This window comes from Archocentrus centrarchus, chromosome 24 (assembly GCF_007364275.1).
Source record: "Archocentrus centrarchus isolate MPI-CPG fArcCen1 chromosome 24, fArcCen1, whole genome shotgun sequence".
NCBI classification, from domain to species: domain Eukaryota; kingdom Metazoa; phylum Chordata; class Actinopteri; order Cichliformes; family Cichlidae; genus Archocentrus; species Archocentrus centrarchus.
Window position 1 is genome coordinate 1130001 of NC_044369.1, and position 20703 is coordinate 1150703.

Here is a 20703-nt window from a genome sequence, read left to right on the forward strand (position 1 = left end):
ATGTTAGTGCAGTTTCATTTCAGCTCAGAATGACATGAATACTCTTTTTGTCTGGAAGATGGTGTCAGTAATTCTTTTAGCTTCATTCACTCTGATTCAGTGTGAACAGAGACACTCACTCCCCCAAAATCAGCCCCCACATTCAGCAGGTGATTTTAGTGCAGTGCGGGTGAGCCAGCATCCTGCTGCAGAGCAGGGTGTTTGAGTGGCAGCAGTGAGATCAGATAAAACAGGAGCGCGTGGGGTGTCTTTATTCTCTGCTTCCATTAGGACGGTCGGGCAGATCTGGTTTGATGCTGCTGAGCTGTGAGTGTAACGCCATATCTCCTAACAGGCCGTGTGTTTATCTAGTTGCCAAGCAACATCACTGCAGGGGAGGCTCTAACAAAAGGCCTCAAAAGGGAAAGAAAAGGTTTTTAAAGAAATCTGTTTAATGTCAGAGCGCTCTGAACATCCCTGACTGGTGGAAATCTGGAAGAGTGACCTGCAGTCAGGAAAATGTCTAAAATCACTTCTTTAAAGTGCTGCCAGTTTGGTTGCACGGCATCTTTTAGGAGACAGGACTCTAATGTAATAAAGTTTAATTTTACAAATTTTGATTCAAAGCATTACAAACTGAACTCTGATATTTTTCACTTTCATTTATGGCCTGAGTTTGTTTGTAGGTTTAGTGGGAACATACACGAAACATAGTCTGAAACAAATGTAACTACTTTAGTGACGAAGTGAAAAAAAATCCACATTTATCTCATACTGGTCCGTGGTGCATGCCCCTCAGCTCATCCTCTGTCTGAAACAGGCTGTTTTAGCCCCTCCCCCTGTAGCTCAAGAGGTAGAGCAGGTCACCTACTGATTGGTAGGTTGGTGGTTCGATCCCTGGCTGCTCCAGTCTGCGTGCCAAAGTATCCTTGGGCAGGATACTGAACCCTGAGCTGCTCTCTGATGTTCATCAGAGTGTGAATATTAGAGAACACTTAGGCGAAGAGGACGTGTGAATGAAGATGTGTCGTATAAAGAGCTTTGAGTACTCGAGTAGAAAAGCTCTTTATAAGAATCAGTCCATTTACCATTCAAGCCAACTTTCTCCTGATTGGCTGCCCCTCGTAAACAAAAGGTTTGATCAGCAGGTGGGTGGAGCTTTTTCTTTGGACATGTTTAATAGGACCGCCCACCAGTGTGAGACAAAAACTTTAATTACAGGAACGTCAGCACTGAGTACCGTCAGTTACATTTGCCCTCAGCCCCCCCTCAGCAGATGACCCCCCCTCCCTGAGCCTGGTTCTGCTGGAGGTTTCTTCCTGTTAAAGGGAGTTTTTCCTTCCCACTGTCACCAAGTGCTGCTCATAGGGGGTCATTTTGACTATTGGGTTTTCTCTGTATTATTGGAGGGTCTTTACCCACAATCCCTCTCAGAGGCCCTCAGCATGTGTTCAAGCACAGCTGAGACACTGAAGAGTCTCAGATATTTGAAGCTGACTGTCCCTAAAGCTGACTGCGTGTACTAAATATGTCATCTGTCGATTCTAAAGTACTGCCTGAAAACTTTTCTTCAATATTCAGACTGAGAAAACTGATAAAAACACAACGAAGTTACACTGAGGGCTAATTAGCTCCCTGGTTACCCCTCGCTAGCTCAGCAGTGATTTTGCAGCATATTGTAAGGCTCGGAGAGCTGTGCAGCCAGCTGACTGCTGGGTTCAAGGTGTAATTAGGATGCAAACAAACAGAGACGCCCATGGAGTCACCGACTGTCACACACAAACACAAACACAATATGTGCAAGCAAACCTGGAATTCAATTAAAACTAAAGTTAACTTCACCAAACCTGCTCCAAAAAAAGCCACGTCTGCATGTTTGGACCCACTTACCCAGCCTGATGGTTTAATCGTCTTTATGAAACTAATTTGATAGTTTTCAGACTCACAGATGAAGCTCTTCCAGACTCCAAAGGGCTGAGAGGACATCGTAACACAGGAAATATGAACCTGGAACATTTAAAAAAGGAATAAATATATTTTAGATTCAGAGAAGGAGGCCTGCTGTTGGAAGTGAGCTCTGACATACCAGCATGTCATAGTGGATGATGGAAAAAGGTCCAGAAGGTTGGGTTAGGCATACATCCTCCACCCTAAACCCCAGCCTCTCCTGTATGGGCTCTTTTCCCACGACTGCCAAGACATTCGTGCAGCGAATGCATCATAAAACAGCCCCAGTCACCAACAATGACAAGACCGTCTACAGGGAGGATGTGCCAAACCTGGCAAACCTGGCAGTCTGATCCTCAAGGGAAGGAAGACTGAGGAGACTGAGGTGGATCTGAGGAAGCAAAGAGCCCGGTGACTGTACACGTTGAGGCTGCGGAGAGTCCCCAGCTTCTCATGGACCGCACACACACCCATTGTCGTTGGTAAGGCACAACAATGCCTCCGCTTTTTGAGAAGGCTGAGGAGAAATAGATTCTCACAAGATCTGCTCCTCAGCATCTACCAATGCACAGCAGCATGAGAGAATGCAGAGATGCATCACTACATATTACAGCAGCTGCGCTGCACAGGACCAGAGGGCTTTGCAGCATGCACTCATCCTACTCACCGCCTCTTGTAGCCCTTTGAGACCTATAATAGAACAAGTCTGTCAGACCGCGTCCTTACAGTTATACATGCTGTAGTACCATCATGTGGAATACTTCAACTCGCTATACATCTATAGAACCTTCAGAACCCTAATTATAATAATATGGATGAAGGAAATCCATAGTAACTCCATAAGGCAGCTAAAGAGTGAAAACTATTTTCTGTATCTACATATTATGGTAGATACAGAAACGCCATAGCTGTACATGCTAATGCACACGATAAAGTGTTAGCGGTTTCTGTGCGATTTTTGTGACCCGTGAGAAGAAGGATACAGCGCTCTGGGACACGCTGAATGCATCATATGCAAGTGTAAATCCTCTGGTTTTATATGCAAAAAGAATTATTGCTCTGTCGTATGTGGTTGCAATTTTACCGGCATTTAAAAGCAGCTGGCAGCCGGAGGTGCCGGCGCTCTGGCAGGTCACAGGCTGCTCCCCCTCTGGTAGATCTTATCAGATTTTGCACTCTCACACCTCGAAGATGCAATACCATGAAAATCAAGTTTTCTTGAATCTAGAAGCTTCTCCTGTGTTAAAATCTCAACTCTACAGCACAAATAAACATGTTTACAGCCTGATACAAACTGCAGCTGCCAGACTGTGAACATGTCGGGATGTGTGCAGAATAAATAAATGAAACTGACATTTGTCAACCTTTTCCTGAAGTTTGGTGTCAGTGGGACCCTGTTTCCTTTCAGTATTCAGTACAGGAATGACATCACTTTGATTTAGTACCACACACTAACACACTGGGGCATTTACGTCGTCTTCAGAGTTCTCCTCCCACCACAGCACTGAACGAACACCGTGCTAATTAGCATCTTGCATACAGTAGTAAAGACATATGATAACTCCACCATCCATTTCCTTAACTTCTTATCCAGCCTGGGGCTGTGAGGGTCTGGAGAAAGTCCCCGCTGTCACAGTCCAAGAAGCAGGTCACATCCTGGACAGGCCCCCGGGTTAGCAGACCCACCTCTACCTGAGCAACCAGGAGGAAAACATGCAAACTCCACAGAGAAAGGCTCCGGCCGACCAGGAGGTGCACATGAGGAGACGGTGCCGATCGCTGTGCCAACGTGCCACCGCAGTCATAAATCTTTCCTCACAATGAAAAGCCGGAAGGTCGCCACAGAAAAGGTCTCTGCCCTCATGAATCACGAAGATGAAACTTTAACTCAAAACTGTGAACTTTGATAACGGCAGTGGAAAGAGAGAAAAAGGACCCGGTCCGGCAATCAAACTGCAGACTCCTCGGGCCCTAGTTTGCAGCTCTGATTACTGCTGTTCACATCCACGGTTACATCATGAACATACTTCATACATATTAATACAAACATTATGATGCAGCACCACAGGCGCACACCCAGCCCGTCTGCTACACACAGACTGCCACAGATCGATAATTAACACCGGTGACGTAGAAATGTCACATTTTTCTCACACACATGATCAATCAAATATAACCTGCCAATAAATCAGTCATATAAAGTGATCTGATCCAGCCCAGTGACCCATCAATCAATCACCACATGTTTGTGTCTTAGCAGTCGTCCATGAAGCAGCTCGGGCGGCCGATTAATGCCGGGGCGTCCGTCAGAGTCACGCTCCGACCGATGTTTAGTTAAAACCAGTCGACCGATCCCTGTAAGCAGCTGTGCACACAAGGCCCACAGCTCACAATACACACACACACACACACACACACACACACACACACACACACACACACACACACACACACACACACACACACATGCACCAGCCTCCACAGAGCATTAACAACAGTGAAAAACCAAAATATCAAACATGAGTAGCTCCCCGGAGTCGTTCGAGTCAGTCCTCAGTGAAAGGAGACCCAAGACTTAAATCTGACTAAATGTCTTTACTGACTCCCTCCTCAGTGAGCATCTCTCTGAAACAGGATCTCTGTACTCCAGTCTTTGCTGGAAACGGCAGCGTGAGCTCGAGGCCTCAGTCAGAGGCGGGATGCCTCAGAGATGTTTGGTTTCCCTCATCCAGGCCGAGCAGACCTTTCATCACACTGTCAGGGGCTGACAGATGGACTGTTTGCTTTTGAAGCTGGTCATCTGCTAATTCAGAGGTGTGTGTGTGAGTGTGTGTGGGGTATCATAAAAAGTTTGTGAAACATAAAAAACAGGCAAACAAACTGATTCAGCCTTCAGTCGATGCTTGAGGAAAAGTTTGTCCTCTGAGATGAGCTGTTGGCAGCTCTGAGTCTGGTCAGGAAATGTACCAACATGAAGAGGAGAGAAAGTTCTCCTTTAAGACGCTGCATTCAGTATTTTCAGTCCTTTCTGATTGATCGAGCAGCCGATCAGTGATCAGTTTCCTTCATGTGGTCAGGCAGAAACCGTGTAAAGGCACGAGCCTGATCCAAGGACTGCAGCTGCCTAAATGCAGCCACGTTTTATTCACCGTGACCTCGATCGATGGATGAATGCAGACAACTGTGCAAAAGAAATTCTTTTGCATAAATACTGCCTCAAACTAACAGCCTTGATTTGGGGTTTAAAGCAAAGCCAGAGTCAGAGAGCATAAATACAGCAGACAGTGGACTCCGGCCTCTCTCTCTGTGCAGACTGAAGTTAAAACGAACCGCCCCCAGAGAACGGCTCCCAGGAAATCACAGGGCAAAGGTCAAGAAAAAAGTTTAAGGTAGAAACAGCCTGAGCTCCTTCAAGCCCACTGCAGCTCTGAGCCACTGAGAAACTCTACCCTAATGGCTCTCTCCACTTTTCAAAAGCCTAACATGAACTTCAGGAATCGCTTTTTACTTTCACAGCTGCGTTCCACTCTGCTGCGGGCCAGAGGACGACCTGCGGAGGAGGCCGAGATTTAGCCCAGATTTCAGAGTTCAGACGCTCATCAGAAGAGCCGGCGCTGCCCTGCTGACCGGCTGCAGACGCTGCCTCCTCAGCCAGAATACTAAGAGGCATCTTCACTGACTGAAGAGGCTCAAAGAGGGAATCTGCTTTACGCCGAGTGCGACACGTCTGCCCAACAGTGAATTCAACGGGAGACTTCGGCCTTCAGCCTGATCCCACATCAGCACCCAAAGCAGAATAATTAGACTTCTGTCTGCCGGCAGCACGGCTAAAATTTAAATAAATATTTAGACCCAATCACCAGGAATTATTTTAATTATACTTCATATTGAAATTGACTTGAAACAGTGATTTTTAAACACTGATATAACACTAATGTAATTATATTGAATCATGAAGGTAAATCTTTTAAAAAATGAAAGTTTCAGTTGGAAGAAGCACCAAAAACTGCAGTTCCTCTAACGCCCACTAGAGGCTCCAGCAGACACGTTACAGCAGAAATAAATATGTTTACAGCCTCATACAAAAAAATGTTTTTTTATTGTGTTGAGGCTTAAAGTTTGCATTATTAGGGTCATGGCCACCCCTCTGATGACATCTGTTCAGTTTCTCCAATGGTTCCAGTTTGCTTCAAAATCATCATCCTCTTCTTTTAACTGCTCCCTTCACAGGTCGGGTCACCCGCCTCCATCTGCCCCTATCCCAGCATGCTCCTCTGTCACTCCAGCCCTCTGCATGTCCTCCTTCACCTCATCCATGAACCTCCTCTGAGGTCTTCCTCTTCTTCTCCTGCCCCGCAGCTCCATCTTCAGTATTTCCACCCTCCCTCCTCTGCATGTCCAAACCATCTGAGCCTCTCTGACTCCAAGCTGTCCCTCTGATGGCCTCATTCCTCATCCTGTCCATCCTGCTTACTCCGAGTGAGCCTACAGAGGTGATCACAGTTAAATGTCCGCTGATCAGCATCTGAAACATCTGTAGAAGATCATTAAAAGTTTCAAAAGTTCCCTTGAATTGCATTGAAACCATTTTTTGATTGGTTAACAGGATTTAAGGCTTTTTAAAATCAACAACACCCCCACATCCCCTACCTCTGAGACTTCCCTCGTGACCACCAGAAGGAGGCGGCGACTCTGTGCAGTCGTGACAATCCTGCGCTCATTAGGATCGACTCTGAAGCTCCGCTCTGACTGACTGACTGCAATTTCCTGACTGCTGGCTGTATCTGAGTCTGCTCTCTCTGCAGCAGCTCAGTGGGTATTTGTGTCAATCAGCCCCCACTGAAATCCTCCCTGCCCCCTCGCTGACGGGCTGTCCAGACTGCTAGGCTGTCACCGACTCAATAAGGGTCCAGATGGATGCTCCACAGGTAAACAAGATGCTGTCAAATACGCCAATAAAACAAAAGCTCAGTTACTGACATTAAGGGCATGCAGACTGAACTTTAACAGGTACAAACTGTTCAGCACCAAAGACAGAAAAAGCTCTCACCTGGCCCCCTCAGACTCAGCAATACTTCTAACATGAAGTCATGCATGCAAAATGTTCCCTTCATCCGATAAACACCGAGACAGCCCTCGAAGTACAAACGTGTGGGTTGTGATTTGTTGCTTTGGAGCATTTTTGAGCCGTCATGACTTCATAAGAACAGCAGGTATCATTTTCAGGGCTGATCGACACATTTAAGCTCTGTTAAAAACTGCAAACAAATCAATTATATCCAAGTGTCACGATCAAAACCCCAAATCTGGATTTTATTCAGTGTGATTTAGTTTTCATAGCCAGACTGAAGGTATTATACAGAGGTACAGAAAGCATGAAATAAGGTTTTCACAGGATTCTGTGAAGTCCTGTGAAGATCCACCTTTAGCAGCAATAACTGCTAAATAACAAAGTAATCACTTCCTGTGTGACTTTCAGTGTCACAGTGGGGATTTAGGCCCACTCTCCTTCACAGCGTAGCTTCAGCTCAGTGAGGTCTGCAGCATTCATTCCTGCACAGCTCTCTGAAGGTCCCAGCTCAGGTCTGGACTCTGGGCTGCAGCTCCTTCATTCTTCCTGCTGTCTTTGGATCATCGTCCTGTTGATGACCCAGTTTGGTCCAATCCAGATACAGCCAACTTTCTTCTGATTGGCTGCCCCTTGTAAACAGGGTTTGAACAGCAGGTGGGTGTGGCTTCTGTGCCCAAGATGACCATATTAAGGGCATCCTCTCTGTGTGACATCATATAGATCCAAGAGTAAGAAAAAACAGCCTGAAAGTGAGTGTGCAGAGCAGCCTGAAGAGCTTTTACAGGGATTAGTGGTGCATTCACTGACCTTAATTCAAACTTTGATCACATTTAATTTAAAACAGACAAAACTCATAACAGGTCTGCTTTAAGTCATCATATGAGCCTGTTTCCACTTTGCTGCAGAGCCGGAGCAAAGACACTGAAACCCACCGGTCTGTACCTGTAGCTGCACCAGGTAACATTTAAAAAGCACAGACATGCCCAATGTAGCGCCGGGAAGACGGCTGCATGCCCTCGGACACCTGTCCCCCCGTTTGGATGGGTGCTCTGTTTACTGCAATTTCCAATGTGTGAACCTGTTCACCCACATGGCAATAAAACCTTCATTCATTCATTCATTCATTCATTCATTCATGTGGCCCCCCCTTTCCAGAGTGGGTAAATCTCATTTTGGATAATTTGTTCCAATTACCAGCGAGTCAATGAGCATGATTAAAAAAAAAGCTTTGGGGAGCCTTTCATCCAAATCTCTAATTGAAAACTCAGATTTTCCAAAGGGAAATACTACAGTGGCCACACACACACACACACACACACACACACACACACACACACACACACACACACACACACACACACACACACACACACACACACACAGTTACCTTGGAAATGAAGACACTCTCTCCTGCCTCTGTGAAAAAGCAGCAGCATTCAGTCACTGAGTGATGAAACCAAATGATGAAACCCAGTTTCTCTGAGTGTAACTCATCACCGACTCCGCTGCATCCTAATTAAGACGTTCACCGTGTTCCCGACAGCGCCGTGATAGAAATGTTGTAGTTCTTCAGCACCCTGTGTTTTCTTGGATAAAGTGGGACATCGTGTTTTACTGGAGGAGCCTGATGGAGTCCTGAGCCCCTCTCCAACACCAAACCATGACAGAGCCTCCACCATGTTTCACAGATGGCTGCAGCACTCCCTGTTGGACCCCTCCTGACCTCCACACATGCTGACAAAGATTTAGACCTGCTGTCACTGATGTTCAGCCCAGTTCTTGTGTAATGTGGCAGACCTCAGCCTTTCCTCTCCTTTCCCTTCCTGACAGCTGCCCTTCCACTGATCCCACCTCTGATGAGGCTTCAGTGAACAGCAGATGGATCGGCTGAAGGTCCAGATGCAGCTCTCAGGTCCTGTTTCAGGTCTTTGCTGGATTTTTTTTTCATATTTCTTAAAGAAATGACTTTCAGATACTGTTCATCAGCTGTGGAGAGTTTTAAGGCCTCACACTTCTTCTTCTGTCCTCCTTTTATCCAGTTTCCTCACATTTTTAAGGACACACTGCACACCATGCTGAGATAAGTTTTCAGCTAACAGCTCTGTGGGAATCACCTTGTTGGTGCTAAAATGCTATTTTATGCCTGTTTGTTACCTGCAGACGCTGGTTCATCCCCTGAGATCGGTGCCTTTCTACGACTGAACAATTCACGGGTCAGAGTTCAGAGGCTGAACAAACAGGTGAAGCCCTGCACTGAAAAGCAGTGAAAAAGCAGCCGATGGCCAATGAAAACCTTTGAAAGAGCTTCAGGAAGCTGGAGAACTGTTGCTGAAGACAGCCGGGCTCCTCTGAGGGGAGGCTCAAGACTTTTGCACAGTACTGGATCTGTGTTTTTTAAAAAAAAATAATGTGTGTGTGTGTGTGCACATTTACATGCATGAATATGTTGATATATTTTGAATGTAATGAAGCACTTTGTAACTGTGTTTTACATATGAAGTTATAAATATTACTGTAAGTGCTCAGGCCCAAACTTCAGACCTTCGATCGCTCCGATCATCACACACAGGAAGTACAGTTTTTCCCGTTTGTGAATCTGCTCGTTGAACTTCATTCTTCACCAACAGGTTTATTTTCCAGCTAACGATGAGCCAGCAGACGAGTTCAGGATCAAAAAAATGAAGAATTAAAGTAACCAAGTCATTTTAAACCCTGTGCTTTGTTTTAATGTGTAAAAATTTCATTGAAATTTGAAACTAAATTACAAAATCCAATCACAGCTCCTTCAAGAGTCCAACAGAAGAGCGTACAGAAAAAAATGGATTTGATTTTGGAGCCACTCCCGAAGGATTCGATCCTACAGAACCAAAAACAGATCGCATGAGCTCATCCTGTGGATGCTTTCATATGTTATGAATCAGAGGTGGCTGTAAGTCATTTCTAATCCATGCTGATGGAGACTCACGAGCAGTTTTAAATGTAGGTCCACGCTCGTGCTTCTGATGGCGCCTTTCCTTCCTCTCAGACCCTCACATGGCTCACTAATGGCTGCAGATGGTCCTTCACCACACTGAAATCTACTTCAGAGGATCCTGCAGGGGAAACGTCTCCACCTCCAAAGTGCCCTCAGCGTTGTGCGCGCTCTGTGATTGTGTCGCTGTGTCACAAACACCCACACACACCTGCGGTCCAGTTGCATTTTTTTTTTCTCTTCATAAAACATAAAGTGATTCATAAAGCGGTCGGACTCTGAGCAGAGATTTTACTCGAGTTCCTGCAGCAGATGCTGAGATTTCTTCAGCCAAACACACACAGACACACACAGACACAGAGGAGCCAGTATTCAGTGTTTTCAGCTCATATTTTATTCATCACTCAGTTTGTGAATAAAGGTTTTATGTAAAAAAGTGGCTGCGTTTGACCCCCCGGCCTGGATTTACCTACAGTGTATGAGATCAGGTTACCTGCTTCAGATTCATGTTCAGATTATTTTGCTTCTGTTTCATGTTCATGCTGTTCTTTAATAAACCGTTGCTGCACAATAGTCGATTCAAAACCTTTTCAGTCACCTGAAGAACGAGGCTGAACTCTGCCCAGCTCCTCCTCCACATCACAACAGCAAATCTCAGTCTGACTCAGACACAGGACCTCACTGGGGGGCTGCTCGGTCCTGGGGTAATTTCTGCATAATTTCCTTCACTTTCCTCTGAAATGCATTAAAAGTTTTGACCACTGGGATCAGAAACTCTGATAAAGGACCATTTCCACACGTGCACGTCCGCTCTGTGCTCATGCCCGGAGGAGGAGGCTCTGGCCTGGCAGCTTCTGTTCCCTCGGGAGGCCCAGACACAGATGACTTTTCCATCCCTCATTATTCATGTTAGTCACATTAAAGGGCCCTGCCATAATGAGCTGAACTGCATGCACAGAGACCACCGCCCAGCAGCCGAGAGAGCAAACTGTGCGATTCTGATGCTGCACAGAATCCCTCTGCAGATCCTGAGGTGTGCAGCCATGTTCTGTCATGTACGTGCCCTCACAGAAAACCTGCTGATTTATGGTTTACTAATTTATTCTTCCAGCCCTCTCGGACGGGGAAGGAGACACTTCATCCTCGTTGCTGTGGGAAAAACTGGGATTAATATTCGATTCATCTCAGCTGGAGTTCAACGATGAGTCAATCAGCACTTTTTAACCAACGCACCAAAACAACTGAGAGTTCCAGGTTTAAACCCCACATCACACTGAAGGTTCACATCCACTGGAGAGGACTGTGGTGGTGCAAACAGAGGGCAGAAAATGCTCCAGAGGAAGGTGTTTGACACCTCTGCCCTAAACAGGAAGTCTCAGCCTTGGTGTCGCCCTCTCAGGACGGCCACAGCTTTAAAGGTCTGAAACCAGTCGTTTTAGCTCCTCCCCTTTGGGGGCAACTTTCTTCTGACTGGCTGCCCCGCATAAACAGAAGGTTTGGGTGGGACCTGAGCCTGAGACGACCATATGAGGATATCCACTCTCTATGACATCACACAGAGCCAAGAGTGGAAAAAATATCTTAAACTGAGAGTTTGAATCAGGCTGAAGCCTGAGCTTCAGGATCACACAGACTCTGACCTCAGTATCTGAAACACTGGAACAGGATATAACAGTAAACAGCTGTCATATCCTGGAAAAGCAGAATCAGTATAAATTCATATTTATGCCCAGAGATGATGAGCAGCATCTAGTGTTGAGTTTCCCCTCTAATTTAGGCCCTTTTTAGTTTGGTGAACGTGCCCACCAACTCAGAGTTTCATTTACTGAGGACAAAAAAACAATTTTCTGAGTGTTGGACACCTCTGCCTTCGAGAAATGAAGAGAGGTCACAGGTTACTTTGGTTAGAGGGTCGTTCTCAGTGGCCCAGCGTCAGTAACACCCCCCCCCCTCCCCTCCAGTCACTCACTGATCGGTAATAACTGCATGTTGCCATGGTTTTTGCCACTGAGGCTGGATTTATATAAAGGGAGAAATGAAAGGACCAAACGGTGCTGCTCTCCTCGCTGTGGAGCTTCGTGGAGAGGGTCTGTGATTGGACAGGAGACGCTCTCCAGGATATTAAAGCGACACATTTGAATGATTTGATCCTGTTAGATGGACGGCTCAGCCGAAGCTGTAACACACAATCAGAGGCTGATCGGCGTAATGTGGGTTCGCCCTGCGGTCAGGTTTCACTGTGGGCCGATGAGGGTTACAGCACAGGCTGTTTCTTAAGCACACCTGATTCATTTTACAGGTGTGAAGTATAGAAATACTGTACAGTGACTCAGGGTTTAAAATAAATCAAGGTGCTGGGAACAGGGCAGAGACAGGAACATAGCAAAAATAGCTAGTTTACAGTTACTGTGCATATATGAGTGTGTATGAAGTGTTGTGGGTGTTGGTCTTCTATTAATGTGTCTAATGACTTAATCAGTGATTCAAATACATGATCCATAAACCATAATCCTCATTAATCTGGTCAGTAAATGTCATCTCTTATTTAACACACAGCTATTAATGTTTCCCCTTAAACTCTAAATATCATTAAATAACAACAATAAACATGTAGCAGAGCATCACCCTAACCAAGCAGGTCAACAGGAAACAGATTCAGTTGCAGTAGGAAGTTAGAGCTCCGCCTTCTTCGATGGTCTGTAGCGCTCAGCAGCCATTTTATTGGTCAGATAATTGCATTAAAAATACTCCAAAAGGCTCCGACAGCACAAACAGGCTCCAGAGGTCCAGTTCAGCTGAGGTGGAGCGAGCAGACAGACAGAGGAGGACGGAGGCTGCTGCTTTGGTAACCCTGTATTTAGTGTTCATGGGATGAAACACTAATAATGCCGATGACCTCGTGGAGCACGTGGAGGTCTGGAATATGTTGGAGTCAGTGTGACGGGATGAATCCTGATGATGGAGTCAGAGAGCGAGTCTGTGCTTTGAGGGGAAGTCCGGGGGCGAGAACCTGAGTTTGACTGACGTGTAAATCAATACAGCCAGACACAGAAACCTGTCAGCATTTAAAAATATCAAAACTGCAATTAGTGCAGTTTTTTTTCTCCTGACGAGACTGAGGAAATGATTTGTGACTGGCAGATTAGTCTGGATGGTTCACTTTTCTCTTTGAATTCTCTGAGAATGAGTCAAATAAAATAAACTTACTTTTCTTTGTGTTACAGAGCAGGAAATCCTTTATGTTTCCAAACTCAACATCCATCTGTCGTGAGATCACACACCGTGTTGACTTGTTATAGTCAATGAGCTGGTCCGATAACTCAGCCGTCAAACTTCAAATGACTTCATCAGCTTCGTCAGGTATCACAGCTTTGCTGTCACTACACTGAGACTCAGGTGTAGATGCTGCTCAGGACATGCAAGTACAAGGACGTCCTCCTTCAGGATTTCCTGGTAGGGCAGAATTCATGATCCATCAGTTACTGCAAGTCGTCCTGAAGCAGCGAAGCAGCCCCAGACCATCACAGTCCCACCTCCATGTCTGACTGTGGGTGTGCTGTTCTTTGTGAAATGCTGTGTTAGTTTATGCAGGTGTAACGGGGCTGGTTCTTCAGATCATGGAAGATCTTTGAGCTTCACTTTGTCAGACAGGCTCTATTTCAGTGATGTGTTGGTTGAGCAGGTCTGTGGGGATCAGGTCTGAGTGTGGGAGTGAGACTGAACTCAGCTTTCCAAAAAATCTGGTTAATCAGATAATTCATAATTTGGGCAGGTAGGTTTGGATCACTTTGTTCTCTTAATGAATGAAATCATCATTTAAAAACTGCATTTTTTTTCAGGTTTTTGCTGCCTGATATTAAAATGTGTTGGAGCTCAGTACAAAGACAGCAGATCCAGATAACATGTTGATCCTTTGACCAAACTCAGCGTGACCTGAAATCTTTAAAAACAAGTTTACTCACATTCCTTCTTTTTAATAACTGTTAGATCAACTGTGTACCATGGAAATTAACATAATATCTCAGCTATTGGCAGCTGGGATCGGCTCCAGCCCCTAAACAATTAAGAAAATGGATGGAGTGCCATGATGATTACTGATCTGAAGGAAAGCGTGAACACAGAGAGTCTGACAGACGATTTACTCGTCATGTTTTCATTCACAGAGAGAGAAAACAAACCTGAGATGATTTGCATGGTTCAGACACACACTGGCAGGCAGCATTTGTGTGCTAATGGGCCTTCACTCCAGGAGCTGTTGACCAATTCTCAGAGAAGTGCTGTTACACAAACGTCTCAATTAGCTGGCAGCTCGTTCGCCAAGAAATGTCCAAGAATGATGGATTCTGCCTGAAAGCACCCAAAGACCTGCAGTGAGAGGACAGATTCATCATAACTGAGGAGCATCTCTGAGACACGTTTGCTGTGGAGAAAGGAAACAGGTCTGTGGCTGCGAGGCTGTCGGAGGCCACAGGGTGTTCATGCTGCCTCTCAAAGGTGGAGCTCACTACCGACTGCTGAACGCTCCAAACTGGTGGAGCAGAACTTCCTCCATCAGAGAGGAAATCTGCCTCAGGATGCACATCAAAAACCAGCAACAGGACCTGCAGTTAAATCTCCTGTTTATCAGAGAACAGACCCACAAAATCTGAATACTCAAAGCTTTAGACCGAAAAATCCAGGTGGTATAGCACATTTATCCTAAATGAATGTGTAGAAAGCTGAGCAGGTGGGTGCTGTCATTTTGGGCTCATGTTACTCAAACAGGAGCAAAGACTGAATGTTTTAGATGCTCCTGTGAACAGAAATATTTCTGACAGATTCGATGACCTTTCCCTTGAACAGCTGACCAAGTCTATCTGTTTGTGAATTAAACTGAAGTTGTACAGAGAAACTGCTGAACACCACACGATGACAGAGAAATTCTTAAATATTTTTCCCAAAAACAAAAGTTGGGATTTTTTTATTCCCAAATATGGGACAAACTTAAAGCAGTCAAAGCCTCAGACTTGGATTAATTCTCATCCCAACCTCTTCACACAGCTGTAAATCACTCCAGTGTGAGCTGGAGGATGGCGCTCGATGAAGCAAATAGAGCCACATCATCGGCAAAAAGCAGAGATGATGTCCCGAATCCACCGAACTGCCCCCCCCCCCCATCGTTCTGCTGCGCCTTGAAATTCTGTTCATAAAGATTATGAACAGAATCAGTGACAAATGGCACACCTGAGGGAGTCCAACAGCCACCAGGAAGGAGTCTGACTTATCACCAGCAACATGAGCCAATCTCTCACTGGGAGTGTAGGAGGGACAGAACAGCCTGCAACAGCAGCAGCAGCAGGAACAGCAGCAGCAACAGGAACAGCAACAGCAGCAGCAGCAGGAACAGCAGCAGCAGCAGCAGCAGGAACAGCAACAGCAGCAGCAGCAGGAACAGCAGCAGCAACAGCAGCAGGAACAGCAGCAGCAGCAGGAACAGCAACAGCAGCAGCAGCAGCAGCAGGAACAGCAACAGCAGCAGCAGCAGGAACAGCAGCAGCAGGAACAGCAACAGCAGCAGCAGCAGGAACAGCAACAGCAGCAGCAGCAGGAACAGCAGCAGCAGCAGCAGCAGGAACAGCAGCAGCAGCAGCAGCAGCAGGAACAGCAGCAGCAGCAGGAACAGCAGCAGCAGCAGGAACAGCAGCAGCAGCAGCAGCAGCAGGAACAGCAGCAGCAGCAGCAGCAGCAGGAACAGCAGCAGCAGCAGCAGCCTAATGCTTCCTCCAAGTCCAAAAAACACATGTAGACTGGCTGGGTAAACTCCCACCCTCAAATATCCTAAAAAGAGTTAGATCCAGCAGCGGTCCAAGGCAGAGTCTTGGTGGTCTGACCCCTGGTGCCAAGTCAGCAGTGCACGTGGTCAGAAAACGACTCCAGGGAGAGATCGAGGAAGCAGCAGCTGCACCAGAAGCTGTCTGGACAGGACAGAGAAGGTGACCCTGAACAGGAGATCGGAGAACTTTAGATGAGGTAAGGATTTTTATTTTAATGGACCAAGAGCCTCTTGGTTAGAGGTACAGTGACGGTTACACTATCCAAACACAAAGCAGAAATTAAACTCTCAGGGGCGTAAATGCTCTCCCTGCAGACATATATGGATCGAGTAGCCCGTAGTGACAGACCCGATACTCCGCTCTGAGGGATGTGGTCGAACGCCTTCAACAAAACACTGTAGACCAGTGAAACAAACTCCCACGCACCCCCCAGGGTGGTCCAATCCTGTTTGGATACCAAAGTACATCCGAGTGAAAGAAATTAAAGTATCTGAAGCTCAAAATTTCCTGGTGGATCCCAGACACCCTGCCCCCGTGTCCTGTCTCTGCCACGATTTCTTGACAGTTGACATTAAAATAACACCTGCAGGTAATTAATGCACAGCTCAGGCTTCCATATAAATGCAAAGCAGGACCACACTGGAAGGTTCCTTTGATTAAAAAGTATTTAAACAAACCAATCTGGACTGAGTGTAATTATAAAAGGATTCCCTGCAGATATTCTATTAAAATGTGAAAAACAACATTAAAAAAATGAAATAAACATTCACAAACCAAACAATTGAGCTTTGGTGCAATTGCCAATCTCACTGAGAGATTTCATGATCTCTGACCCCCCCAGCAGCAACAATCCTGCTCGCTGTCACAGACATGCTCTCACGTCGCTCTCCCAAGCAGCTGTTTTAGCTCTCCAAGCCTAATTTATGTATCTGTGAACACTGTTGTTGCTCCATCAGCCTCCAGGGTCACTGCAGACAGTGCCAGGGAATACTAACGCAATGCAAATCCCTTTAATTATACATTGTTTACTCCTCTTTCCCTCAAGCTATAGTTTGATTGCAAAGTCCGTGCCTTCCTTTAGACGTCTGAGGAGCAGCAGGAATGCTGCTGTGAAGCCTGCGAGCCAGAGGAGCACTCATGCTGAATTTCTATGGGTTTGAGCTGCATGCAGAGAGATGAGAGTTGGAAGAGTTAGCTGAAGCTTTCCTGCTCTAACCTGCAACTTCATTTACATAATTTACAAATTGTTTAAGCAATTTTCATTAAAGTATTTGAGAGTACAGATGAGAGAAGATAAAGCATATTTCTTAGGGTCAAAGTTGCAACAATCAGTCAATTAACAGAAAAGCAACAGTGGGATAAATGTGCAAACATGTTTTCAGTGATTCTTCTCTAGGTTCCTGCATACTTCATGTGCTGGGGTATTATGGGCGCCATCTAAGACTGCAGGATAGTTATTATGGTTTAGTGACGGTTTAGGGGCTCGGAGCTCCTTCTTTGCTTGCAATGGTGACAGACAGGAGTCTATGTGCACTGTGATGTTTGCAGATGACACTGTGACCTATAGTGAGAGTATGGAGCGGGTGGAGGAGAGCCTGGAGAGGTGGAGGTATGCTCTGCAGAGAAGAAATGAAAGTCAGTAGAAGCGAGACAGAATGCATGTGTGTGAATGAGAGGGAGACAGGTGCAAAGGTGAGCATGCAAGGAAGGTAGATGAGTTCAAATGCCTGGGGTCAACCATCCAAAGCAACGGACAGGGCACAAGAGAGGTGGCAGTGAGAGCTGCTGTGATGGATGGTTTGGAGATGCTGGCACTGAGAAAAAGACAGGAGGCCGAGATGAAGATGGCAGAGCTGAAGATGTTAGGATCTTCTCTGGGAGGGACCAGGATGGACATTAAACCTAATCAGACGACTTAGATAAAAATTCATGCCTGCAACTAAGGAGTGAAACCATGAACTAAAGTGAATAAATGAGAATAAATAAATAAATGGGTAGTAAAGTGTGTAGGTTTTGGTATTATGCTGCTTTATGTAAATAAAATCTTTTTTCAAAAGCTGCAGTTCCTCTGATGGCCACTTGAGGCTGGCTCCAGCAGTGAGTCAGTCCCCACAGACCCGCATGCTAAACGTTACAGCAGAAATAAACACGTTTACATGAGGCAGTTGTGACCTTGATAGTTTCACTCTTTCATGAATCCAGGAAGTCCCTGAATTAGATTATTCAGGCATGTTTGTGCTCTCAGACCACATTAATGAAACAACATGGCCTCACACACCGACAAGTTTGAGCTCCAGCACCACAGTCGAACGTTCATGGATGCTATCAAAGTCATTTACTCCTTCTGGCTCCAAAGAAACTAATTCATGAGGTCAAAGTGCCAACACTGATACAGCCTTATATACACACAGTGTATGGTGCAGACAAACATCACAGCACTCTTTAATCTACAGCAGAATCAGTGGACCTGCCTCAGTGTCCCGTGGAGGAATGGGGCTGTGTGTGCAGGTGTGAAGCTCCGAGGAAAATCGTGCCTACTCAGCAACATCTCCTGTGTGAAAATAAAGGTCAAACGAGCAGCCGGAGACAAAGTTTCATCCTCTGCTGAGTCAGACTGCTGCTGCTGACCCTGGCCACTGCTGTGTGTCCCACCTGAAGATAAAAGATTAAGTTGTTGGTACTCCAAATCAATAACTCCCAGCAGCTTGTAGCTACAGTGTTATGAACGTCTGACAGATATTGCTCTTTACTTTTATACTTTATTACTTATCCATCTGCAGCCACAACATGTGACACTAAAATCTGCAAAGTTAAAAAAAAAGAAAAACAAGCTGACCTCATGCCCTTTGTGTGCTCCTCTTATATGATAATATGATTTTAGAGGGTGAATATAGGTATTCCCAAATTCCTGCCACAGACTGGAGCAGGTACTGTGGGAGAGGCTCAGTTATTCAGATATGTCTGTTTAACTGTGAGTGAAGAAGGTTAAAAAAATTAATGTGAACAAACATGTAAATCTAAGAATATGGATGCTGATCATGTTGCTCCTGAAGATGAATCACAGCAACATGGGGCAACAAGTCTGCTTATATTACAGCTGCTGCTGCTGCTGACTCACGCACGAACCAGCAAACGAGCTTCGTGCATTACATCGAGTCGTCTTTTTGTAATTTAAATCTGCAAAGACATTCAGTCTGGCAGGGAACGTCTAATTCACGAGTTCTCCAAACAGAGCGTTTCAGAAGGTCTCAGCTCCACATTTATTCTGCTTCAGGTTGCAGAGTCGGAGGATCTTCATGTGCACACGACTACAAAATTCAGTTCTGCAGGTTCATATTCGGCTATTATTGCAAACAGACACCTATGTAACGTATAAATAACTCGTTTGTTTCAGACTGCAGCACGAGTGGAAGAATAATAAAGAATATTCAGTATTAATATCATGAAGCAGCTATCAGAGAAAATTCATGCTTCTCTGAAACGTTGCTTTTTGCCTCCAATAATGACACATTAGTAAAAAAGTTTGTAATGGTGCATTTTTATGACACCAGTCTGATCCTTTTCTCTAACCTGTGGTTTGTTAAAGACCTGTAGGTGAAACACGTGGACACAGCGGCCGTTACATCATTGGTCAGTCTTATCCTGAAGCGGCCACCATCCTGATGCGTTGGGCGGATCTGACTGAGAAACCGAGGACACACAATCCCAGGATATCAATCAATGGAGCCGAGGACAGGTTTCATATAGACTTCTCCTTATCCTTCAAAATGACCAGTTTGTAAAGCGCCACATTTCTGACATCAGTGCAGTGTGCAGACTGGATTATTATTGGAATCATTATTAATTACTGTGTTTAAACATGGGTGCTGCAGCATCTTTATCTTCAGGAGGGAATCCCACCCACTCAATCCAACTTTTATGAAAATACCTGAAAGTCTGTGTTTAATTCACTTTCTGACTTTTCAGTTCAGTTCAATTCAGTTCAGTTTTATTTGTATAGCACCAAATCACAACCAACCACAGACTTCGGGCATCAAACAGACCACGTATCAGTGTCCAAATGACCCGACTTTTACATGAAGCACCTTCACTGGTGATGAGCACTGGGTCTATGATTTCATCTACAAAAACACCGCCTGTCATTGCTCACCACCCACCCGTCAGACAACCCTGGATGGAATTAAAGGAAGAAACAAACTGAACATAAAACATAAGTAAGGTCACATTACCTGGGTATTAAGAAGAATTCCACAACGCACAGGACGATGATCCTGAGGGAACGATTTGCCAAATTTGTTTTCGATCATAAGGGCCAGAGCGCCGGGACCTCTGACATCATCTTCTGAGTTAAGTTTAATAACAGTTACAGTGACTGTGTGGACAAATAACTGTCTTTGTGATGCTTTCTCAGACAGTTATCTTAGAGACCTGGAAAAGTTCAGTCTTCTAAAAGCATATTTGGACAAAGTTGACTTCCTGTCACGGCCGGAGCTTTTCCAGTCTTGACCCTGTGCCGTGACCCCGGCTCACATCAGCTTTCACAAAACACTGCCGCTCTGTTCAGGTGCCTGTCAGGTGAAATGTGATCAATGAAGAGTGACACAAGCTACAAAGAAAGTGATCAATAAAGAACAGCAGAAGACAGGAAAAGGGGATTGTTTGGAGGCGTGCACGCTCAGCTGCACTCTGACAATCGGCTTCTGCCGCTGCTGGAGTTCAGCTCACCATTTGTTGAATATTTCAGAGGGCTGCACGGCAAGAGGGAAGTAATGAAACGTTCACTCTGGAGTGAATTAAGAAGACTCTGACAGTCAGATCAAACCAGCCAGTAACTGGAGAAAATGAGGGTCCTTCCTGTTGACTTGGCTCTCACGACTTACTAAGCTGCTCCCACAGGGGCCAAATCACAAAGGCCAGAATCG